Raw genomic sequence first — 26,526 nt, forward strand, 5'->3', positions numbered from 1 at the left:
ATGTGTACTGTACATCTAGTGAATGAAAGCTTTTCTTTTCTTTTTTGATGAGGGAGGACAGAAACAGAAAGAAAAAGACTGAGGAACTCAGTCATTGAGAGTGCTGTAAGCTAACCTCTCATTTCATGTGCATTTTTTGTCTTGCTCTTTTTCAAATGTAATTTCTCTTGCATGGATACATGTGCTTGAGACCTATGCTGAACTAGGGCTTATAGTATTTGCTGCTGACCACAGCTGGGAACACCCCCAGAAATTTTTGACATGGTATGCAGTGTCAATTCCTGTGGGCTACCCCTGCTCCAGCCACTGGTCCCAGTGCCTCCTCACTGAGTCAGTGCCATGCTCAGCCCCTGCCTTCCAGCCTGGTATAAGAGGGGACATGGACTGCTGGAAACAGGACGAGATCAGGAAAGCCACTGGGATGAAAGCCCTGGTGCAGAAGCTGGTCCCAGGACAGTGACAAAGAGGAGCAGAGCTGGCCTACCCACTGCCCACTCAGGTTTGGCCCTCTCAGCCCTCCATGACAGAGGGACTACAGGGCCTAAACTGAGCTGCAACTCCCATGCACCAGGTCACAATCCCACTCACTCAATTTTGGTCCTGCTGGTCCCCCGCACCTTGGTCATGACAGATGGGCCACGGGGGCAAACCTGAGTGGGCAGTGGGGTGGTCATCACTGCTCCTTTTCATCCCTGCCGATAGTTACACATCGTGCATACTGAGTTTATGGCTAAGGGTGACACTGGACAACAGCCTACATGCATGGGAGCCTAGGACCTGGATATGTCTGAGACGGGTTCCCCCTGGTGTGCAACCTGGAACTGGAGTACTGTTGATCCCTCTGAACTCTCCAGCCTGGTCTGTCTCTCATAGTGGCTTGCTAGTGACAAGTAGCAAACTCCTCCAGGCACTGTTGTCACTCAGCCCAACAGCATGTGGAGCCCCAAACCCAGCTAGATTGTAGGAATGCTCCCAAAGCCATTCATGAACTAACAATAGAGAATGGCTTCAGCCAAAAAACTCCCAGCTCCCCAGCCTGGAGCTGTACCATTCTGCCCCAGTCGAAAGCCTTACCAGTATATGAGTTATTACCCAGACCACCATTTCTACAAAGGAAAGTGGACATGCACCAACTCTTGTTCCTGAGCTGAGATTTTACCCCCAGCACTTCATTCAAATTACACTATTTTAGGTAAAATACAAAACAGATTTATTAAATACAGAAACATAGATTTTAAGTAATGATAAGTGATAGATATACAGATCAAAGATTACCTAGCGAATAAACAAAACCCCTCCACAATCTAAGCCTAATATGCTAGATAGGATTTGAATCAAGCAGTGTTTCACCCTGTTAGATACTATAAACAGTTCACTAAGGTTTCATACACAGGCTTCCTTCTTTCCTGTCTGGGACCAGCACTTCCCCCAGTTCAGTCTTTGTTCCTCAGGTGTTTCTAGGTATTCTCTTCTGTGTTGTGTGAGGCCAACTAGTGATATCACTTCCCCCTTTTATATCTCCTTCCACGTGGTGAGAACCCTTTGTCCCAATCCAAGCTACCACCAGTTTGTGGAAAAATACAGGCACCAAAATGGAGTTTAGTATCATGTGATCCAGTCATATGCCCTCGCATGCTTACATGAGTCATGGCAGCCATTATCCATAGACTGACTGAAGTGCCTCTAGATGAAGATAAGCCTTTTCATGACCTGTTGTCTTTGTTGATAGGCCATTCAATTTGAATAGGCCATTCATAATGTGCTGGGTAGACTGTATGTAAAGCTTTGTGGGTGTTATCCAGAGCAAGCATATTTGAAATACAGATGCATAATCAATATTCATAACTCCAGATACAAAAATGATAGAAGCATACAATTGGATAATCATATTCAGAAAATCATAATTTTTCATTTTTCATTTTGTACAATGTGCATCATAATTATGTCATAATTATATTATAATCTTACCACTACAGTGAATATGGGGTGAAGAGTGTCACAATGTCACATAAACATTACCCTTTGGGGCATATGAACCTGCCCACCTCCTGGCATACAAGGAAACTTTGGCTAGAAAATAGGCTACAGTAAAGCTCAATGGAGTGAATGCTAGGAATGTATCCTACCCTAATGCTCCAGAGCTGTGCTAGAGAGAGAGAAGGTATGCCTACGCTGTCATCAGCTGTGTGATTGCAGGGTATGTAGGATACCTGTGCTAGCTTTAATCTAGCTAGTGTGGCAAAAATGTCAGTGAAGATGAGGTGGCATAGAATGTACCAGGGCTGAACTCCTGAGTACATGCTCTTATTTTAGCCTGGGCCAGCAGCCATGCTACCTCATCTTCACTGTCACTTTTAGCCATGTTGGCTAAATTAAAGCCTACATGAGCGGCAATCACACCTCCAATTATTGGAAACATACCCAGATAGAGAGATACCTGGGACCTATTTCCCCTTCACCCTTCAGTTCCTCCACAAATAGATTTTTCTCTTATCATTTAAGCAAAGCTTCTTTCTCTCTAGGTTTGGTTTAAAGCAGTGAGGATCTTTTTCACAGCTGTATTCACCAATGGGTAGAAGAATCCACTGCAACTCCATTTACATTAAAATAGATAGCTTTTCTTGGCACATTAGAGTATCAATTATGAATGAACACTTTAAAAACATTTAACTATTGAACTGTGTTGAGAATGTTTTTGGCTTCTGAGCTTTGTAATGCATAAATATTCTTTTAGACTTTTTCCTTTCCTAATTATTTAATATATTACATTTTAACTGAGAACAATAGGCCTCATCTGGAGTATTGTGTCCAGTTCTGGCTGGCATGTTTCAGGAAAGATATAGACAAATTGGAGAAAGTCCAGAGAAGAGCAACGAAAATGATTCTAGGTGTAGAAAACATGACCTATGAGGGAAGATTGAAAAAAAATGGGTTTGTTTAGTCTGAAGAAGAGAAGACTGAGAGAGTACATGATACAATTTTCAAGTACAGAAAAGGTTGTTACAAGGAGGATGGAGAAAGATTGTTTCCCTTAACCTCTAAGGATAGGACAAGAAGCAATGGGCTTAAATTACAGCAAGCTCGACTTAAGTTGGACATTAGGAAAAAACTTCCTAACTGTCAGGGCGGTTAAGCACTGGAATAAATTGCCTAGGGAGGTTGTGGAGATGCTCTAGATAATCCTTAGTCATGACATGAGTGCAGGGGACTGTACTACATTACCCCTTCCAGTCCTATGATTCTATGAATACTACCCTACCCATAAATTATGGTAATTTTCTGAGCACGTTTATTCATGACAGCTTGCTTCTGAAAACTGCTGCATCAATCAATAAAGTGGGAGTAGGTGTGTTTCTCAAGATATTCTTCATGTGTTGTTCATTGCAAATCAATAGCAAAAAAAACATCAGAACTGTCCATCTGACTTGGGGATTTGAAAGGCTGTATCAGGTGATGAAAGTCAAAAAATGTAAATGTTTATTTCTCAAATCCATTGCAACTCATTCAGCAGATCTGGAATCTCTCTCCTGCATACTGCAATGGGTCTTGATTCCATGAGGCAGCCTTTTGTCTTCAATAATCTTAACTTTCTCAATATTAAACTTTTCATTGTATTTGTTATATTTTATTTTTTATCCTCCTTGTATTTTGTACAAAAATGTGACTTTTTACCTCCATCCAGAACAGCAGGAGTCCTATGCCCTGTGCCAATAAAAATATAGGTTGAAATCTACTCCTAACACTATACAAGAAGCAAATAGTAGCACTAGTGTACTTTTCACTCCTTGAGTTTTGCTGCTCATTCATTTGTGCATTTTCAGTACCCTAAAAGACAGAACTTCCAAGATTGATACACCTTAATGTTTGATTATATATATGCTGTTTCATCTTATATATTTTAACTGGAGTACATTTCCTCCTTTCATGCTGTGTTCCATCCACAGACATTCTTGTGTTATTCCATTTTCTGCTAATGCTGGTGCTGTCTCTGAAGTTATCATTAGTTCTTATCAAGTTCCTCAGATTTTTTGGCAGTAAATTTTTCTAATGCGTACTGTATGCTGAAAAACCTTTAGTTGATTAGTGATCACGTCAACCTGAATTACTTAAGTAGGTATTTAATTTATGCTTATATCTGTTTAATGAGGCCTTTTGCATGCTCCCATTAAACTGGCTTCAAGTTTCTTCTTGAGCAATTTCATTTATCCACTACAGTTTTCCACTTTTACTTGTTAGAATATTCTACCATGGAATTCCAATCCATTGTTAAAATATTCAAGATGGCTTGCCAAGACCTCTTGATAAGTCTATGGTTGCATTACTCTAATGCACTTGTTGGTTATTGCCCAATTGTTTTAATGTCCTTCTGTTGACATGGTCTTTTTTTAAAGCTAGTGTATTCTTTCTTGGCTTTCTATGCATCTCAACATAGATCATTTGTTTAAGTCTGTCAAAGACAGTGTAGCTTTCCAGTAACTTTTTCAGCACTTGCAAAGGAACATCATTTATCACACATAATAGCACCCTTTCAGCCACTCAAAAGCAACATATTTAATCAACAAAAAATGTGAATTCAAACAGAGTGATTTTACAGTGTAGAATTTTGGTACAAGGATAACAATCTATTCATAAACCATTTTTTAAATTACATTTTAGTAGAAAAAAGACAATTTCAGTTAGCTTATCCATTACACAGAACAAGCCTTTACCTACAAATGGTTTATCATGAAGGTTAAATAGATATTACAGTAAATGCAGTAAGAGCCTATATACTGTACATTTACACCACATATAAGTTACATATGTATATAAATTAAGTAGAATGGCATTTTGTTTTAAATAGTGATGTTTTTATTGAAGTTCTCCCAAATTGCTAACAAGAATGAGTTGAAGAGGTAGCATAGTGCCTCCGTAGGCACAGAAATCAACTATTATACACAACTAGCAATTATTGTGAACAATACCTAAAAGCATTGTAATATGTTTTACTGCAAGACAGACAGGACACATGAGAACAAAACTAAGATTACATCCTATTATTTGTAAAGAGTGTCATGGGATCTTTGAGTTTCACTCCATGTCAACAAATACAAGGATCACACATGGATGATGCAGCAATCAAGATTTCAAGTTTAAAACAAAAAATATGCAAGGATTGTGCCTAGTGAAATGCAGTTCCTTGCCCATTCCAAAGACCTTTGGATCCATGCTCCATTTATGCATGATCCTTGCACTTTGCTCAGACAGTGTCCTGGAGAGCCATCAGAAGACACCAGGAAAGATTGGATGTGTCAGCTGATGGTTGTCTGGCTCCTAGTCCCCTTCTTTAACTACACAAGGTATTCACTAGAAGTTGCAACATGGGATGGCAGAAGAATTGTACTTTCTAATCTAATTTTAATTATGCTTAGAATTTGTTTTGTATGTTAATCTGTTAATTATGATAGGTATATGTTTTCTCTCATGCCAACTTCTTTATTCTAACCATTATTTTCAGCACCTCAGCTCACTTTGGGTTTTGTACTAATAGCTCAGATATCATCATTTAGGATCATGCATTTAAAACAATAACTATCTAAGCAAGTACGTGCATTGAACACTGTCTTATGCATGGGATGCATTAAAGTCACTGGAGATATTATTGATGGTGTAAATGAAGTGTCAAGCCTAAAACTGGTAAAAACATATAATTTGCATTTATTTGGCATTTAGGGTGAAAGGGGAACTAGCCATAAATGTGACTAATACAAGAGCGTAAAGTTAAAAGAGTGGCGAGGGCTGCTTTCTCTGAGACCTGCCCCCAGTTAGTTTCTTGTCTTGCTTATATACCACGCAAATGAAATTGTAGAGGGGGGAGAGAGTAAGATATACTTATTTATTCTCAAAAACTGAATTCCAAATAACTGCACATTGCATTTTTCTACCACTATCTGTGGTCACCATTAAAGAGTCAGCATTTGCCAATAGGTTCCATGTACTGGTATTTAAAATTACAATAGATTTTTCTTCTCCACTTGGAATTAACTGGCCACATCTGTGTAACTGTGTAGTAACAGTTGACATATATTGAGTTTTTCATGGCTTAACTGTGCACCAATTAAAGCTTGTGGTATAATTTATACCACTGTTTGAGTTCCAGCTGAATTTGGCCCAGAGACTTCCATGGGAACTACATTGTTTACATAAGGTCTAAACTTGTCTCAATTCATCTGCATTAAAAATGAAATTTTTTCCATGACACATGGCTAAAAGGAATAAAAAATAATCTTCCCAATGAAACTGTAGCTATTAAATAAATCACCAGTGCCATTACTTAGTTCAGGCCCTGGGTTTTACACACACATCTTGTACCTCATTTTGAAAACATATAGTGGTATTTCTAGCTACTATCAGATAAAGATGTCACACAATAAAAATCTGTATATTTTTAAATCAATTCACTGATTTTAATTCTAGGAAATGATGACTGTGTTAAATGGCCACATAAAAACTGCAGTAGGACTTGATTTGCTCTTATGGCACTTGTGCAAGGGGAAAAATAATCAAATAGAAGAATCTGGTGTCATTTATACAGTATCAGCTGAAACTATCAATGCTCATATTAAAAATGAAACAGATAATTTTTACAGAGTCAGAGAGAGTTCAGAGATTCACAGTGTTCTGTTTTGCCTTTTCAGTCCACCTTAACAGATGAGGCGTAAGTTGTCTAAGTTAGGTGACTTTGAATGAGCTTTTTCTGTTTTCTTTTGCTCATTTTCATAGATTGTAGTATTGCTGTAGTCAAACATCCTTTGAGTTATTTACTATTTGGAGGAAAGAACCATCTGTAAGGCTCAAGTATTCTGTTAGCAGACTGACAAATATACCGTATGGAAACTAATGTTCTTAGCCTTGTAATGGCCAATTACATTCTTGTCTTCAAAAATAAAATCTGCAAAGTTAGCATTCACTTTTATAGTATTGCTTGAGCAAACAATTTTTGGTCATCAGTTCAGATCCCTCTCTGTCCCTTTCAGGCACACTGATAGTTCTTGGTTGTCTTATGGAAATGTACAGAACATGTTAACTAAAACATTTTAACTAATATGATATTAAACATGAATTAGCACTTAGTGTGGACAAGGACATATCATGTTTAAAAACATATTAGCTGGCTGCGGTTCACATGTTTTCTATCAGGATCCATTTTCCCCAGTGTGAACAAGCAGTCGTGTTGGAACATTTTTTGTAGTGGAGGCGTTGAAAGTCATTGAACAGAATTGTAAACCTTGTATATAATGAAAACCACATCAAGCCAAGGGGTGCTGCCATAATCCCAACACTCCTAGCTCCAGCATAGCTTCATAGATTCATAGACTCTAGGACTTTAGGACTGGAAGGGACCTCATGGCAGGACCAAATACTGTCTAGACTACCCCTGATAGATATTTATCTAACCTACTCTTAAATATCTTCAGAGATGGAGATTCCAGAACCTCCCTAGGCAATTTATTCCAGTGTTTAACCACCCTGACAGTTAGGAACTTTTTCCTAATGTCCAGCCTAAACCTCCTTTGCTGCAGTTTAAGCCCATTGCTTCTTGTTCTATCCTTAGAGGCTAAGGTGAACAAGTTTTCTCCCTCCTCCTGATGACACTCTTTTAGATACCTGAAAACTGCTATTATGTCCCCTCTCAGTCTTCTCTTTTCCAAACTAAACAAACCCAATTCTTTCAGCCTTCTTTCGTAGGTCATGTCCTCAAGACCTTTAATCATGTTGCTCTTCTCTGGACCCTCTCCAATTTCTCCACATCTTTCTTGAAATGTGGTGCCGAGAAATGGACACAATACTTCAGTTGAGGCCTAACCAGCGCAGAATGAAGAATGACTTCTCGTGTCTTGCTCACAACACACCTGTTAATGCATCCCAGAATCACGTTTGCTTTTTTTGCAACAACATCACACTGTTGACTCATATTTAGCTTGTGGTGCACTATAACCCCTAGATCCCTTTCTGCCGTACTTCTTCCTAGACAGTCTCTTCCCATTCTGTATGTGTGAAACTGATTGTTCCTTCCTAAGTGGAGAACTTTGCATTTGTCTTTATTAAACTTCATCCTGTTTACCTCAGACCATTTCTCCAATTTGTCCAGATCATTTTGAATTATGAACCTGTCCTCCAAAGCAGTTGCAATCCCTCCCAGTTTGGTATCATCTGCAAACTTAATAAGCGTACTTTCTATGCCAATATATAAGTCATTGATGAAGATATTGAACAGAGCTGGTCCCAAAACAGACCCCTGAGGAACCACACTTGTTATACCTTTCCAGCAGGATTGAGAATCATTAATAACTACTCTCTGAGTATGGTTATCCAGCCAGTTATGCACCCACTTTATAGTAGCCCTATCTAAATTGTATTTGCCTAATTTATCAATAAGAATATCATGCGAGACCGTATCAAATGCTTTACTAAAGTCTAGATATACCACATCCACCGCTTCCCCCTTATCCACAAGGCTCGTTATCCTATCAAAGAATGTTATCAGATTGGTTTGACACGATTTGTTCTTTACAAATCCATGCTGGCTATTCCCTATCAACTTACCATGTCCAAGTGTTTGCAGATGATTTCCTTAATTACTTGCTCCATTATCTTCCCTGGTAGAGAAGTTAATATAACTGGTCTGTAGTTTCATGGGTTGTTTTTATTTCCTTTTTTTATAGATGGGCACTATATTTGCCCTTTTCCAGTCTTCTGGAATCTTTCTCGTCTCCCATGATTTTCCAAAGATAATAGCTAGAGGCTCAGATACCTCCTCTATTAACTCCTTGAGTATTCTAGGATGTATTTCATCAGGCTCTGGTGACTTGCAGGCATCTAACTTTTCTAAGTGATTTTTAACTTGTTCTTTTTTTAATTTTAGCTTCTAAACCTACTCCCTTCCCATTAGCATTCACTATGTTATGCATTCCTTCAGACTTTTCAGTGAAGACCGAAACAAAGAAGTCATTAAGCACTTCTGCCATTTCCAAGTTTCCTGTTACTGTTTCTCCCTCCTCACTGAGCAGTGGGCCTACCCTGTCCTTGGTCTTCCTCTTGCTTCTAATGTATTGATAAAAAGTTTTCTTGTTTCCCTTTATTCCCATAGCTAGTTTGAGCTCATTTTGTGCCTTTGCCTTTCTAATCTTGTCCCTGCATTCCTGTATTGTTTGCCTATATTCATCCTTCGTAATATGTCCTAGTTTCCATTTTTTATGAGACTCCTTTTTATTTTTTAGATTATGCAGGATCTCGTGGTTAAGCCAAGGTGGTCTTTTGCCACATTTTCTATCTTTCCTATCAATCGGAATAGCTTGCTTTTGGGCCCTTAATAGTGTCCCTTTGAAAAACCGCCAACTCTCCTCAGTTGTTTTTCCCCTCAGTCTTGATTCCCATGGGATCTTACCTATCAGCTCTCTGAGCTTACCAAAATCCGCCTTCCTGAAATCCATTGTCTCTATTTTGTTGTACTCCCTTCTACCCTTCCTTAGAATTGCAAACTCTATGATTTCATGATCACTTTCACCCAAGCTTCCTTCTACTTTCAAATTCTCAACAAGTTCCTCCCTATTTGTTAAAATCAAGTATAGAACAGCTTCCCCTCAGTAGCTTTTTCAACCTTCTGAAATAAAAAGTTGTCTGCAATGCAGTCCAGGAACTTATTGGATAGTCTGTGCCCCGCGGTGTTATTTTCCCAACATATATCTGGGTAGTTGAAGTCCCCCATCACCACCAAATCTTGGGCTTTGGATGATTTTGTTAGTTGTTTAAAAAAAGCCTCATCCACCTCTTCCACCTGGTTAGGTGGCCTGTAGTAGACTCCTAGCACGACCCTTGTTTTTTACCCCTTTTAGCCTAACCCAGAGACTCTCAACACTTCCGTCTCCTGTGTCCATCTCCACCTCAGTCCAAGTGTGTACATTTTTAATATATAAGGCAACAGCTCCTCCCTTTTGTCCGAGACCAATATAGGTTCGAGTAAGTTTTTGATTGAGTGAGGAAAATCAAAACGAAAAACAGATTGAAAGTTCAAAACCACGTGGTTGTTTATTGATGAGGAATGAATTGCAACTTGGACTGGGGAGGAGCACTTTTACCAACTAACAATACTATTAGAACGAGAATATTTACACAACTTGAAACAATCTATTTACATCCAACAACAAGAAATCAAACAATTTATAATTAACTGCTTACTAAAATTCAGAACAGATACACAAAAACTAAATAAACTGTGCGCACATTAACTAAATACTGTAAAATACAACAATTAATCACAATAGCAATTAATACAACAATTTAACTTTTATATACTATATACATAACTTGCACCAAATAACAACAATATATACAGTTCTGTATCAAATAAAGGACGGCAAAAGAGAAGAGGCTAAGCAAACAAAATATTACAGAAATTAGAATACAAATACTGCACTCCAGGCACAGTTGACCAGCAGTACAGACACCAAGAGCATAACGAATTGATGGGAATTAATCCCACCAGTCCCTAGCCGTCTAAATCCGCAGGAGACCCTTCTAGCTGGAAGGAGGATCCAAGTCTTCCAGCTAACATGAGGATACTTCTGCAGATTTTGGCGCGAGACATGGTTTTATTCGAAGGCTTTTACTTGTGTCAGCATCTGATTGGTTCCCAGTTCCTTCGCCTTCCAGGTTCCGAGCTGGAGCCCTCCACGTAAACAGGATCTGCACACAGCACACTACTTTTGCACACAGCCCTATGCTTCTGCACACAGCACCAACTTGACCTTTTGACTGACAGAAGCTTCAAGAACAGGCAAACTGCTATTTTTGCACAAGGCACTTGTCTGACCCTTAGCTGACCAGGGAAAAAAAGCTGGAAAGTGCACATGGCACTATAATGTTGCACACCGCACTACGGTGTTGTACACGGTACCAATGTGACCTTTTGACTAACAATTGGCCATACAGACGCCATGTTTGAGCATAGGCTTTTAGGGCTACAACACCTTTTTCCCCTGTCTGTCCTTCCTGAGCAAGCTGTACCCATCCACACCAACATTCCAATCATATGTATTATCCCACCAAGTTTCAGTGATGCCAACAATGTCATAGCTGTATTTATTTATTAGCTCTTCCAGTTCTTCCTGCTTATTACCCATACTTCTCGCATTTGTATATAGGCATCTAAGATACTGGCTTGATCTTGCCTCCCAATTTTGCCCTGACCCTCCTTTCTCTCTGCCATTATAGCCCACGCTCCCTCTCGTTTCCGACCCATCTCCCAGGTCTCCATGTTCCCCACTTACCTGTGGGCTTTGCTCACCTGTCTTCCCAACTCTGTGAACAAGATCATAAATCTTCCCTTATGATCTTTTGAAGCTTTTTTACTTCCCAGATGGTACGTCTACACTTCAAGTGTGATTATCAGCTTGAGAAGACACACTCACATTAGCACTCCCTGAGCTGGCATGCTAAATACAGAATGCAGCCACAGCAGTGTAAGCCATGGGATGAGATGGCAGCCCCAAGTACATGCCTAAGGTCTCAGATAGGTAGGTAGTCACAGAACCTAACCCCTCCTACAGCTGGCATTGCCCCAGCTACATTCTATGTTTAGCACGATAGTTCAATAAGAGCTAGTGCGAGTATATCTACTCAAGCTGGGAGTCCTTTCTTATGGGAAGAAGGATAGACCTGTAGTTGAAACACTGTGTACCACAAAATCTGATTCTAGTCTTGGTTCAGCAACAGACATTCCTTAATATGTTTGCCAAGTAATTTAAACTCTCTGGACTTCAATTTACCGATCTGTAAAAGGGAACTAAGTTTGTCTGAAATAACATCTTTTCAGCTTCATGAGAATCCTATACCGCATACAAATACTTTAAAGTGATGGACATCATTGGGGGTCCACATAATCTGCAATTCAATGAATCCAGAATTAGCAGTAGGATCTGCCCTTTTTGAAAAACCATACTCCAAAATCTAAGCTTTCTTTTTTAAAAAATCTGTAGCCTTTATGGTTGCGAATACCTTCCAAAAAGGAACCAAATGTAGACTGATGCAGTAATGTCTGCCTGACTCTATAAACAGACATCCGGAATCAATGACACTAAACCGCCTAGTTTATTAAATTGGATGCTAACCAAGGAATTGTACCAATGGAACTATCAATTTGATGCATGTGACTTGTTTGTATGGGTGCGTCATGGTATAAACCCCCACTCTGAACCTTAGCTTTCAAAAGATGGGATACCAGCGTGAATTCCTCTAAGCTCAATTACCAGCTTAGTATTTGTAGCGCTGCCACCAACCAGGAATTCCAGTGCCTGGTACACTCTGGTCCCCCCAAAACCTTGCCTGGGGACCCCAAAGACCCAGTCTCTCTGGATCTTAACACAAGGAAAGTAAACCCTTTCCCTCACCGTTGCCTCTCCCAGGCTTCCCCTCCCTGGGTTACCCTGGAAGATCACTGTGATTCAAACTCCTTGAATCTTAAAACAGAAAGGAAAATTCACCTTCCCCCCTCCTTCTCTCTCTCCCTCCCAGACTCTCCCTGAGAGAGAACGTAATCCTAACATAGAGAGAAAATTAACCTTTCTCTCCCCCTTCCCTCCTTTCTCCCCACCAATTCCCTGGTGGATCCAGACCCAGTCCCCTGGGGTCTCACCAGAATAAAAAAACAATCAGGTTCTTAAACAAGAAAAGCTTTTAATTAAAGAAGGAAAAAACAGTAAAAATTATCTTTGTAAATTTAAAATGGAATATGTTACAGGGTCTTTCAGCTATAGACACTGGGAATACTCTTCCAGCCTAAGTATACAAGTACAAATTAAAATCCTTTCAGCAAAATATAAATTTGAATTCCTTCCAGCCAAATACACATTTGAACTCCTTCCAGTCAAATACACATTTGCAAATAAAGAAAACAAACATAAGCCTAACTCGCTTTATCTACCTAGTACTTACTACTCTGGACATATAAAAGACTGTATCAGAGAGATTAGAGAGAAACCTGGTTGCACGTCTGGTCACTCTCAGAACCCAGAGAGAACAACAACCAAACACTAACAGCACACACAAAAACTTCCCTCCCTCAAGATTTGAAAGTTTTCTGTCCCCTGATTGGTCCTCTGGTCAGGTGACAGTCGGGCTCACTGAACTTAACCCTTTACAGGCAAAAGAGACATGAAGTACTTCTGTTCTATTAACTCTTACTTATCTGTTTATGACAGAGTGACTCAGCAACTGGCCAACAACTACAAAGCTTGCTCCTGGTAGAGATAAGATGTACCACAAGTCTGTGTTTAGTTCCAGTGTAAAACCACTTCTTTGAAGTGGTTCCAGTAATGAAACCAAAAGCCAGATTATGATTGTTTTGTGCATGAAAAGAAAGGTACAGAGGTTCTTTGTTTACTTTTATAATTTTAGAGGAACTCACATACCATGGCAAAGGGGACAGCATAAGTGCCGAGACATAGGCAAATAAGAGAGACAAGTTGGATGAGGTAATGTGTTTTTATTGGACCAACTTCTCTTGGCAGAAGAGACAAAGCTTTTGAGCTTCACAGACCCATTCTTCAGGTCTGGAAAAGGTAACCAATGTGTCACAGTTAGACTAGCTTATTATTTTTATATTTACTTTACAATACACATAGGTATATTATGTGATTACAAACCATTTCCGCTGAAAATTAAGATTCTGTCCAGGCTAAGAAAATGTAAATTATTTAATGTTTTATATTAGCTAACTCTTCTGATGTCAGGACATGCATATTTGAAAAAAAAAGAGTTGTCTGCTTCTGGTCTCCAGAAATCCTATAAAAATGTTGTGGCTCCTCAAATATGGAATTAATACTACAGAGGAAAACAAAACCCTCAAAAGTTCGGGAACTTTGTGCCATTTGCTAGATAGACTTACTCAGTCTTTATCATCAGCTTGAACGTGTAATGAAGACTGAGCCTTTAAACAACTGTTCCGAACAGATGGGAAACACATACCATACCAGGCTTGAATTCACTGGTTTTGAAATAAAAAGGTAACAACCAGTAGCCAACCCTCAAAATATAATTGTGATTCTCCTAGACCGGCAGTGGGCTGAGCGGGGCCGGCAGCCAGGACCTCGGCAGGCAGCAGCGTACCATTAAAAATCCTGCCCATCCTGGTCCACTCTTCTCCCCCACTCCCACCAGCATTTGCACATGCTTTCCTGACCTCCATCACTTCCAGCAGGAGGTTGTGTTTCCGGGTTAGCATGTCCAGACCGCTACCTGGTGTCCACGGAGTCTGAGTGGCCCTAGAAACAGCCCCACCAGCTGGGGCAGGAAGAGGGACCTGGCCCCACAGGAGTTGCAGTCTGGAGCCCTAGTCTCCCTCTGTCCCCCACCCCCTCGAACAACTAGATTCCAGCTGGAAACCTAGGAATCCAGAGTCCTTGCTCCCAGCACTCCTCCTCCGAGTGTCAGACACTATCCCCTTCCCAGAGCCCAGGAGTCCCAACTCCCACCCCGCTCCCTGCCCTACCCCCCACACCTCTCCCTGATCCCTGTCCCTCCTCACACACACTCAGCCCTCTGCCTTGACCCCTGCACCCGCCACATCCCCCAGACCTTTGCCCTGACTCCTGCACCCCGATTGCACACACCCACCCCCCTTCCCTAACCCCTGCACCCTCATGACCTCAACCCTGACTCCAGCACCCACACACATACCCATCCCCTCCCACACTCCATGCCCTGACTTCTGCACCCCTCTCAGATGCCCCAAGCCCTCTGCCCTGACTCCTGCACCCTCCTCACATACCCCCAACCCCTTGCCCTGACTCTTGAACCCCCACACATATCCTACCCTCACACACTCCATGCCCTGACTCTTGCACCCCCCACACCCCCACCCTTCCCGGAGCCCAGGAGTCCCAACTCCTACCCCACTCCCTGCCCTACCTCCCTACACCCCTCCCAAGCCCGTGCCCTGATCCCTGCACCCCCTCACACACATCCAGCTCTCTGCCCTGACCCCTGCACCCACCACACCCGCGCATACATGAATGGTCTCGAACCACGGAGAAGGTAGATACCCACTCTGTGGGCAGGGCTGGGACCCCAGACCAGCAGCAGGATGAGCCGCTCAGCCCATTGCCTGTCTGGGGTCCCGGCTGCTGGTCCCACTCAGCCTGCTGCCGGCCTAGGTGAATGGAACCCCAGGCCAGCAGAGGACTGAGCAGGCCGGCAGCGTAAGATCAGCATTTTAATTTAATTTTAAATGAAGCTTCTTAAACATTTTGAAAACCTTGTTTACTTTACATAAAACAATAGTTTCGTTATATAATATAGACAGAGAGAAACCTTCTAAGAAATGTTAAAATGTATTACTGGCATGGGAAATCTTAAATTAAAGTGAATAAATGAAGACTCAGCACACCACTTCTGAAAGATTACCAACCCCTGGACTAGACCAACTGATAATATTATTTCTAGGGCTGTCAAGTGATTAAAAAAATTAATTGAAATTAATAATGTGACTAAAAAAATTGTGATTAATCGTGCTGCTAAATAATAATAGAATACCATTTATTTAAATATTTTTGGATGTATTCTACATTTTCAAATATATTTATTTCAATTACAACACAGAATACAAAATGCACAGTGCTCAGTTTATATTTATTTTTATTACAAATATTTGTACTGCAAAAAACCAAAAGAAATAGCATTTTTCAATTCTCCCATTGCAAGTACTGTAGTGTAATCTCTTTATCATGAAAGCAGAATTTACAAGTGTAGAATTATGTAAAAAAACCCTACATTCAAAAATAAACCAATGTAAAACTTTAGAGCCTACAAGTCCACTCAGTCCTACTTCTTGTTCAGCCAATCGCTCAGAAAAATAAGTCTGTTTACATTTGCAGGAGATAATCCTGTCCACTTCTTGTTTACAAAGTCACCTGAAAGTGAGAACAGGCATTCACATGGCACAGTTACAGCCAGCAACACAAGATATTTATGTGCCAAATGCTCTAAAGATTCATATGTCCCTTCATGCTTCAACTACCATTCCAGAGGACATACATCAACACTGATGAAGGGTTCTGCTCGATAATGATCCAAATCTGTGAGGACCAACACATGTTCATTTTCATTTTCTGAGTTAGATGCCACCAGCAGAAAGTTGATTTTCTTTTTTGGTGGTTTGGGTTCTGCATCAGTGTTGCTCTTTTAAGACTTCTGAAAGCAAGCTCCACACTCATCCCTCTCAGACTTTAGAAGGCACTTCAGACTCTTATATCTTGGGTCAAGTGCTGTAGCTATCGTTAGAAATCTCACATTGGTACCTTCTTTAAATTTTGGCAGATCTGCAGTGAAAATGTTCTTAAAATGAACAACATGTGCTGGGTCATCATCCGAGACTGCTATAACAGAAAATATATGGCAGAATGCAGGTAAAAGAGAGCAGGGGCCATACAATTCTGCCCCAAGGACTTCAGTCAGAAATTTAATAAACTCTTATTTTTTTAATGAGCATCATCAGCATGGTAGCATGCCCTCTTGTTTGATAAAGCAAAAATATTTTGTTTCAATAATGTTGAAAAGAATATAATATGATATTTAAACTATTTAATACAATATAAAAGTCTAAACACAACATTTTACCTTATGAAAATGAAATGTTTCAATAGTATCAAAATAAGAAAGTTTAAACTAGTCATATTTACTTTTTCTTGTCAAAATGGACACATTCCTGGGAAATGCTTCAACTTCGAAGAAACTGCATTTTTTATGGGAAAACTGTTAAAAGTCAAATATTTCAACCAGCCCTAAATAATATATTTTCATAGATAATGAACAAACATTTATTTTCACTTTCAAGGTGTTATTTAAACAAAGGAAAAGATGACATATAAAGTATGAGAGAGTAGTGTGCAAGACTCACTTGAAATAACAGCCATTTTGAAATCTGGCCAGGGGCCAATGATGCTCTAGAACAGGCCTGCACAACTTGTAAAGTGGCGAGGGCCACATTACTCCAAAGAAAACAGCTGAAGGCCAAAACTCCCTGGCCCTGTGGAAACGCCCTCAACAGGACCTCCTGGCCCAGCGAAAACACCCCGCCCCAGCACCGCCCAGCCCTGCAGAAACAAACCCTCCTTCCCCAGCGCCACCCCACCAAAACAGCTGTGGGCCAAAAAGGAAGGTTGGAGGTGGGGAGGTGATACTTGATTTTAAATCAGTCAGGGGCTCCCAGCTGAAGAGGTGGCTGGGAGCCCTCAGCGTCAAATTAAAGGGCCCAGGGCTCCAGTGGCTGGGGGAACCCGGAGCTTTGCGGGGCTGGGGCAGGAATTTAAAGGGCCCAGAGCTCCTACTGCTGAAGGGAGCCCGAGCCCTTTAAATCCCAGCCCCAGCCCATACACTGGAGCTGCCGCCAGAATTCAAAGGGCTCTGGGCTGCCCTTGGTGGCGGGGATCCCTGAGCCCTTTAAATCTCAGCTGTGGCCGGGAATCTCTGCGGGCAGCCCAGAGCCCTTTCAATCCTGGCCGCGGCTGGGATTAAAAGGGCTCTCGGCTCCCTGCCACTGTGGGCAGCCCAGAGCCCTTTAATTCCCGGCCGTGGCCCATCCTGTATGGTGAGTGCCCCCTCCTCCTGCCTCCCTCACCAGGGTAGCAGCAGCAGCCGAGGGCTCAGGGGCTATTTAAAGGGCCTGGGGCTCCCCTGCTTCCAATGCCTCAGTCCTGTAAATAGCTGCTGGAGCCCTGGGGAAGTGGTGGGGCTCTGGGGGCTATTTAAAAGACCAGGGCAGCAGAGGCAGCAGGAGACACCCCCACGCCCGCTATCCCAGCGTTATGGGGGCTATTTAAAGAGCCCAGGGCTCTCCTTCTTCTACCGCCCCAGCCTTTTAAATAGCCATGGGAACCCTGGGGAAGTGGTGGGGCTCCAGTGGCTATTTAAAGGGCCGGGGTGGTAGAAGCGACAGGAACCCCGGACTTTTTAAATAGCCCCCAGAGCCCCACAGCCCTACCCCAGAGCTCCAGCAGTGGTGCTCTGGTGGCAATTAAAAGGGCCTGGGGTTCCAGCCCCTGCTGGGAGCCCCAGGCCTTTTAAATTGCCCCCGGGGCCTTTTAAACTCCCGTGGCTGCAGGTAGCCCAGAGCCCTATGAATCCCGGCCGTGGCTCCTTGCCGCTGCGAGGAGCCCAAAGCCCTTTGAATAGCAGCTGTGGCTGGGATTTAAAGGGCTCTGGACTCCCTGCGGTTGCGGGCAGCTCAGAGCCTTTTGAATCCTGGCAGCAGCTGGGATTTAAAGAGCTCTGAGCTCGCCACTGCTGCCAGCAGCCCAGAGCCCTATGAATCCCGGCCACGGCTGAGATTTAAAGAGCTCTCAGCTTCCCCCCACTGCAGGCAGCTCAGAGCCTTTTGAATCCCTGCCGTGGCTGAGATTTAAGGGCTCTGAACTCCCTACCGCTGCGGGTAGCTCAGAGCCTTTTGAATCCTGCTGCGGGCTGCACAGTGAGCCTCCCATATGTTGTGCAGGCCTGCTCTAGAAGGTGCAGTACAAAGAGAACAGCCTCCAAATTACACAGCTACACAAAAATATTATTCTCTGCCTAGCATAGTTCACACTACTGTATGGGCTAATGGCCAAAGTAGTGTTTATTTGTAAATCAAAGGGTTTGTGTATGCAATGTTTCCATGGAGGTCCACATTTTGCCCTCAGCTGTGCACTGATAGCTAAGAGAACTATGCATGTGAGCAGTGGCCAAGATTGGTCCAGTGTATTTATGATGTTCTAGAGCTCACTCAGACTAGTAAGGGGTTCTATCTCAGGTGGCCACTGATGCATCCCCAGAATACAGTACATCTCTGCCCACACCTGCATGGCCCAACCCCAACCTGTGTCAGCCAGCCTGCATGGGCCTGCCCCAGCATTTTGCCTCCCACCACCCTGCCAAAAAAACAAAAACAAAAACAACCCCCCCCCAACAACCTAGGACTTTAAACCAGACAAATGGCCTCCCTAGTTCTGTCACTCCCTGCCCTGTAATCTTTGGTGCCTTAATGCTGTGCTGTTATGGCTCAGAGTCCTGATACAGGTAGCCTGCCCACAAGGAAGAGGTCTCACCTTGACTTCCACCTAGCCTAGTTACTCCTTGTAGTGACACCAGTAACCCCTCCAGTCCCTAGTCTCCAGAAATAGTTTATCCTGAGCTCTTAATTACCAGACACTCAGACTTTTCCCCTCTGGTTTTTCACTCGAGAGAGGAATGAAACCTGCCTTCAATTATCAGTTCACTTTGGTATACACACTCAACACAGTTTGCACAAAGGAGACTTTGTGCAAAAGTTTAATTAATAGAAAAATCACAGATTCAATGATGAAATAGTAAGGATAAGCAAACACATGCAAGTTACACAGAAATTAAACATAAAGCTACAGCTTCAGGCTTTACAGTTCTATATTAGATAATTCCCCTTTCTAATACCAGCTACCTATTGCCTTTGAACAGTTTCCCAGCATGCCCCCCTGTCACAGAGGGGATCCAGCATTCACAGACAGCCCCCTGCCTTCGAAACCCTCACTCAGTTCTGAATAAAAAACCTAAAAAAACCTCCTGCTTTTAAAAGGCTTTTTACATTTTTTTCTTTCCTGGTATGATGAGTCATGGTTATTCAGAGTAGAAGGAATTTCCAGTTGTCTCAATGTCCTTCCATTAACTCTGATGGTCCACCGTTGTCTTTTTCTGGCTTGAGAATGGATGAGTACTTGAAGTTGGTGTCATATAAACAACTGGGTTGGGAGGTTCCCCTACCTGTCTGATTGCTTCACATCTTGTTGTGAGGTGATGCTGAAGTTGCACCACCATTACTATTACAATATTCTATATCTATATACACATACATTCATAATCATAACCTGTGTACATATCTCCTAATGACCATCGAGTTCAGAACATTAAAAGCTTTCATAGAAGACCTTACTTGACATATTTTCATATACAATAACATTCTATACAACCGGTTGATTCAACTACTTATTTTGGGGAGAGGGTTAGTCCCCCTGTTCTCCCTTTGGAGAAGATTGCTTGTTGTCAGTGAATAACCTTATGGATGTTAAATCTGTGAAACTTTCCAAAATTACTTATAAAGCCTTGTCAATAAGTAACATTCAGAACAGATAGCTAACTATTTACATATATAGCCATCAGTGACATACAAGTCTTATACTTTTTTACCCAAACTTCTGATGTTTTTTAACTATAATCAGGTGAAATATTTTTCAGTTGAATACTAAATTGGTTGGAGTGATTGGAACTATCCATTGACTAAGATCAAATTGGGTGATTTTTGGCCAAATAGAAAATGAGAAAAAATATGTTTGAAAAAGTATAAATGAACAATCTTGAAATATCATTTCAATTTGACCTTTTGCTTAGAAACTAACCACTTCATTTCTAATTGAATCTATTTCCCTATGTTAAATTCTCCTCACAGCTTCTATGGGTCATCTTAATTATCCCTTCAAAAGTTTTTTTTTCTCCTGCTGATGATAGCTCATCTCAATTGATTAGACTCTTCCTGTTGGTATGCATACTTCCACCTTTTCATGTTCTCTGCATATACAAATATCTCCTGTCTGTGTGTTCCATTCTATGCATCCGAAGAAGTGAGCTGTAGCTCAAGAAAGCTCATGATGAAATAAATCTGTTAGTCTCTAAGGTGCCACAAGTACTCCTGTTCTTTTCACTTCATTTCTAAATGTCATGTTGAAACAAAGTTTGAAAATGTTTAATTTGACTCAAATCATTTTGTGCATGTGTTATAGCATTCTTTCTCAAATCTGAACCTTAGAGTCCAGGAATGAGATACTAGCATGAATTTCCCTAAGCTTAATTACCAGCTTAGATCTGATAGGCTGCCACCACCCAAAAATATAGTGTTTTGGGGCACTCTGACCTCTCCAACCTTCCCTGGGGACCCCAAGAACCCAGATCCCTTGGGTTCTTAAAACAAGGAGAAATAAACCATTCCCCCCACCTTCCCCCTCTCAGAACTTCCCTCCCTGGGCTATCCTGAGATACTGATCTAACCTCTTAAATCACCATACAGAGAGGCATCTCCCTTCCCTTCCACAAAGAGGCAAACAGATTCAAGGAAAACAGAGAGAGATTTTATCACTCCCTCCTCCCGTCTCCCCCACCCATCCTGGTGAGTTATCCCAATCCCCTGGGATAAAACAAAGGAAACCAAAAAAAAAAAAATCAATCAGGTTCTCTAAAAAGAAATCTTTTAATAAAAGAAAGGAAAAAGTAAAGAATTATCTCTGTAACTTCAAGATATAAATATACAGGGTCTTATAGCTTACAGACACCAGAAAGAGACTTTCCCACCAGTACCAATATAAATCAAAATATTCCCAGCAACTACACATATAAAAGTTAACCAGCCAGATCCACAAATGCAAATAGTTAAAAAGCCTAAACCGCCTGTTTTACTTACCATATGAAAAGAAACTTAGAGAGCCTGTAGTAATGTCTGGTCTCTCTCAGACCCTCCGAGAGAAGAACAAAGAACAAAGAACTCACACCCAAACTTCCCTCCACCCGAATTTAAAAAGTATCTTGTCTTTTGATTGGTCTTCTGGTCAGGTGTCCAGTTTCCTGCTTGTAACCCTTTACAGGTATAAGAGACATTAACCCTAACCCTTATGACAGCATGTGTGTGTGTGTGTGTGTGTGTGTGTGTGTGTGTGTGTGTGTGTGTGTGTGTGTGTGTGTGTGTGTGTGTGTGTGTGTGAGAGAGAGAGAGAGAGAGAGAGAGAAAGCGAGAAAAAACAAAAGAATTCCAGTCTAGTGCAAAATGAAGGTCTACTATTAAAATTTTCCTATTGCAAAAGCAAGAACATTACTTTCTAGACTTTTTTAGTACCTACTAAACTGAACCTTTTAATATTTGTTTTGATTCACTGGCTTCATTTAAAAATGGACAAATCTTTTTTTTTAAATGTCAGACTCTGTTCTTAAGTATTTTATAGAAGTCAACCTTGTATTTATTTTTCCCTCTTAATGTTCAAAAATTCGATCTTGCAAAAGCATTTTATAAAGTGAGCTGTGAGTCACCAAACTAAAGTAAAAATTCCTAATTTACACCTAATTTCTGAAAGACCATAAGTATAAAACCAATGAGTCATATGTCAGCATCACAAACAGGAAACAGAAATCAATAGAGTGTTAGAACACTAATACTGTTGCAGGATAATTTATTTATATGAACTGAAACTGGTAGAGAACCTGGGCAGAAAATTTTCCACACAAAGCATAAGTTAGATTTTTGGTAGGTTAGAGTGAAATGCTCCCCTGTGCAGAGGGCGAACACCTGGCCATGAAACCCTTAAGCCATATTGTCAAGGGTTTTTTCCCACTTTGAACTTTGGAGTACAAGAAGTGGGGACCTGCATGAACACTTCTAAGCTTAATTACTAGCTTAGGTCTGGTATGCTACCACCAGCCAGAATTTAGTGTCTGGCACACTTTCTGTTCCCCCAAAACCTTCCCTGGGGAACCCAGACCCGAACCCCTTGGATCTTAAAACAAAGAGGAATTAACCATCTCCCTCCTTTTCCCCCCAGATTTTCCCCTCATCTGGTTGCCTTGTGAGGTTTCACACCGATCCAAACTCCTTGAATCTTAAAACAAAGAGGAATTAACCATCCCCCTTCCTTTCCCCTCCACCAATCCCTGGTGAGTTCAGACCCAATTCCTTGGATCTTAAAATAAGGAAAAATCAATCAGGTTCTTAAAAAGAAAGCTTTTAATTAAAGAAAGAAAAGGTAAAAATTATCTCTGTAAAATCAGGTTGGAAGATGCTTTACAGGGTACTCAGATTCATATAGATCAGACAGACCCCGCCCCTAGCCTTAGATTCAAAGTTACAGCAAACAGAGGTAAAAATCCTTCCAGCAAAAAGAAACCTTTACAAGTTGAGAAAACAAACATAAGACTAATCCGCCTTGCCTGACTATTACTTACAATTTTGAAACATGAGAGACTGATTCAGAAAGATATGGAGAGCCTGGAATGATGTCCAGTCCCTCTCAGTCCCAAGAGCGAACAACGAACAAAACAAAAAGCACAAACAAAGACTTCCCTCCACCAAGATTTGAAAGTATCTTGTCTCCCTATTGGTCCTCTGGTCAGGTGTCAGCCAGGTTCACTGAGCTTCTTAACCCTTTACAGGTAAAAGAGACATTAATCCTTAACCATCTGTTTATGACACATATTTTCAAGATTTATGCAGAGCAAAGGTTTTGTGTTGGCTCTCCAGCTGTGAGTGAATATAATCCATTGTGAGTATGAAAATATTTTGACTTTATACAAGAAAATGTTTGTGTGACACCAGAATGACAATTCCATTCCAGGTGAAAACTACCTTGAAGTGTGGTTGTGCTCTGAGAGGTGACTGAATAAATATTGCAAGTGTTCCATTTTCATTCATTCTCTCAATGACTCTATATGTAACATGCTTACTTTACAATTAAAAATATAGGGGACTTTTCCTCCGTAACTACAAACCCTGCAAAGTCAGCACTGGTTGCAAGGATCAGTTTGCGTCATTATATACATCACCACCAGGGTGGAAAGAAAGTTTGGACGGCCAAATGAAGCTCACATTGAGACCTATGCAACACATGCAGACTAAACAAGGTCGCGATTGGCACCTTTGCTTTATTGATATTAATGAGATTGCACAGGACATAACTGATGGGGATTTAGCAACAATTCTGCTGCCAATGCAGAAGCAGCAATAGAATCCATTGCCTTTTCTTTTAGCAATGCATCCTTCCAGTTTGACAGTGAACCATTTTTAAATAGTTTGCAGATACTTTATAATAATTTAATTTAGATTATATTTCCCTAGTTTGCTTATGAGACTATTGTGTTGAACTTTGCCAAAATTCTTACTAAAATCAATATATATCACATCTACTGCTTCCCTCTATCCACTCAGCCAGTAACCCTGTAAAAAAAGATATACTACATTATGAATGATATAAGGAAGATATATAGACTGGGCAGAGCTGTTCACCCTCTTTCATAATTCAAGAATATGGGGAATTCAAAGAAATTGAAAGGAAGCAAAACTTACAACTGTTAAATGCACAATTTGCCTGTTGAACTCTTTGTCATAATATTTCATTGATGTGAAGAGCACACTCAAACTCAAAAATACATTGTAATTGGCATGTATAACAAGAGTATCTATAATTATAATAATAAGGAATTAAAAAAATAGAAAGGGATATGTATCCTCAAGGGCACAAACCAACCTTTAATTACTAGGAGTTAGCAAGACACTTTCCCTGTGGACAGATTGTTCCAGAATTTTCTTATGTCAGGTTTCCTGTATCTTCCAATCAAGCAGCCAGTGCTGGTCACTGTCTAAGGCCTGGCCTACACTAGGCATTTAAACCGAATTTAGCAGCATTAAACCGAATTAACCCTGCACCCGTCCACACAACGAAGCCCTTTATATCGATATAAAGGGCTCTTTAAACCAATTTCTGTACTCCTCCCCGACTAGGGGAGTAGCGCTGAAATCGGTATTGCCATGTCGGATTATGGTTAGTGTGGCCGCAATTCGATAGTATTGGCCTCCGGGTGGTATCCCACAGTGCACCATTGTAACCGCTCTGGAAAGCAATCTGAACTTGGATGCACTGGCCAGGTAGACAGGAAAAGCCCCTTGAACTTTTGAATTTCATTTCCTGTTTGCCCAGCGTGGAGCTCTGATTAGCACGGGTGGCGATGCAGTCCCAAATCCAAAAAAAGCTCCAGCATGGACTGTACGGGAGATACTGGATCTGATCAGTGTATGGGGAGACAAATCTGTTCTATCAGAGCTCCGTTACAGAAGATGAAATGACAAAGCATTTGAAAAAATCTCCAGGCTATGATAGCCAGAAGCCACAGCAGGGACTCAGCACAGTGCTGCGTGACAAGTGTAATGGAAAACCAAAGAATCAAATGGACACTCATGGAGGGAGGGAGGGGGTACTGAAGACTCCAGCTATCCCACAGTCCCCACAGTTTTCAAAAAGTATTTGCATTCTTGGCTGAGCTCCCAATGCCTGAAGGGTCAAAAACATTTTCCCAGGTGTTTCAGGGTGTATGTCATCAATTTACACCCTTCTCTCCCCCCCCCCGAAAGAAAAGGGAAAAAAATCATTTCTCGCCTTTTTTTCAGTGTCATCCTATGTCTACTGCTGCTGGTAGACGGGGCACTGCAGCGCTGAACACCAGCATCCCCTTCCAAGTGGCAGATGGTGCAAAATGACAGGTAGCCATTGTCATCATCAGCCCATGAGTGCTCCTGGCTGGCCTCGGTGAAGTCGGCTGGGGATGCCTGGGTAAAAATGGGAATGACTCCCGGTCATTCCCGGCAGATGGTACAAAAGGCTTGGTAACCGCCCTCATCATAGCAGCTGGAGGCTCAGCTCCATCAGCTCCCCTACTCCTTTCATGTCTAAAGAAGATTCTGTACTCCCTGGACTATCATAGCAGCGGGAGGCTGCGCTCCTCTCTCCCCCACCCTTTACCTTTAATGTCCTGACTGGACTATCATAGCAGCTGGAGGCTGTCTCCCCCTCATTTTATCTCACTAAAAACTCAGTGTTTCTTATTCCTGTATTCTTTATTACTTCGTCACACAAATGGGGGGACACTGCCACAGTAGCACAGGAGGGTTGGGGAAAGGAGGGAAGCAACGGGTGGGGTTGTTGCAGGGGTACCCCCTAGAATGGCATGCAGCTCATCATTTCAGCGGGATCTCTGGGGCTCTGAGCCGGAGAAGCTGTGCTCTCTGGTTCTCTAGTACACTTGCTGCATATTCTAGGCAGGACGGACTCTATTTTTAGACAAAACATAAAGAAGGGAATGACCCGGGGAGTCATTCCCATTTTTGTCCATGCGCCCCTGGCCGACCTCAGCAAGGCCAGCCGGGAGCACCCATGACAGCAGCAGCAGGCAATACAAAAGGATTGATAACCGTCATTGCCAATTTCCAATTGCAAACGGTGCAAAATGACTGATAACCATCATCTCATCGCCAATTTACAATGGCAGATGATGCAATAGGGATGGTAACCGTCTCTGATACCTTGCAAAGGCAAATGAATGCAGCTGTGTAGCACTGCAGTACCGTGTCTGTCAGCAGCATCCAGTACGCATACGGTGACAGTGACAAAAGACAAAACAGGCTCCATGGTTGCCATGTTATGGCGTCTGCTAGGGAAATCCAGAGAAATAGGGTGCAAAATGATTGTCTGCCGTTGCTTTCACGGAGGAAGGATTGATTGACAACATTTACCCAGAATCACCCATGACACTGTTTTTGCCCCATCATGCATTGGGATCTCAACCCAGAATTCCAATGGGTGGGGGAGACTGCGGGAACTATGGGATAGCTATGGAATGGCTACCCACAGTGCAATGCTCCGGAAATTGACGCTAGCCTCGGTACATGGAAGCATACCGCCG

The sequence above is a fragment of the Gopherus flavomarginatus genome, chromosome 2, assembly GCF_025201925.1.
Source record: "Gopherus flavomarginatus isolate rGopFla2 chromosome 2, rGopFla2.mat.asm, whole genome shotgun sequence".
In the NCBI taxonomy this organism is placed as follows: Eukaryota; Metazoa; Chordata; order Testudines; family Testudinidae; genus Gopherus; species Gopherus flavomarginatus.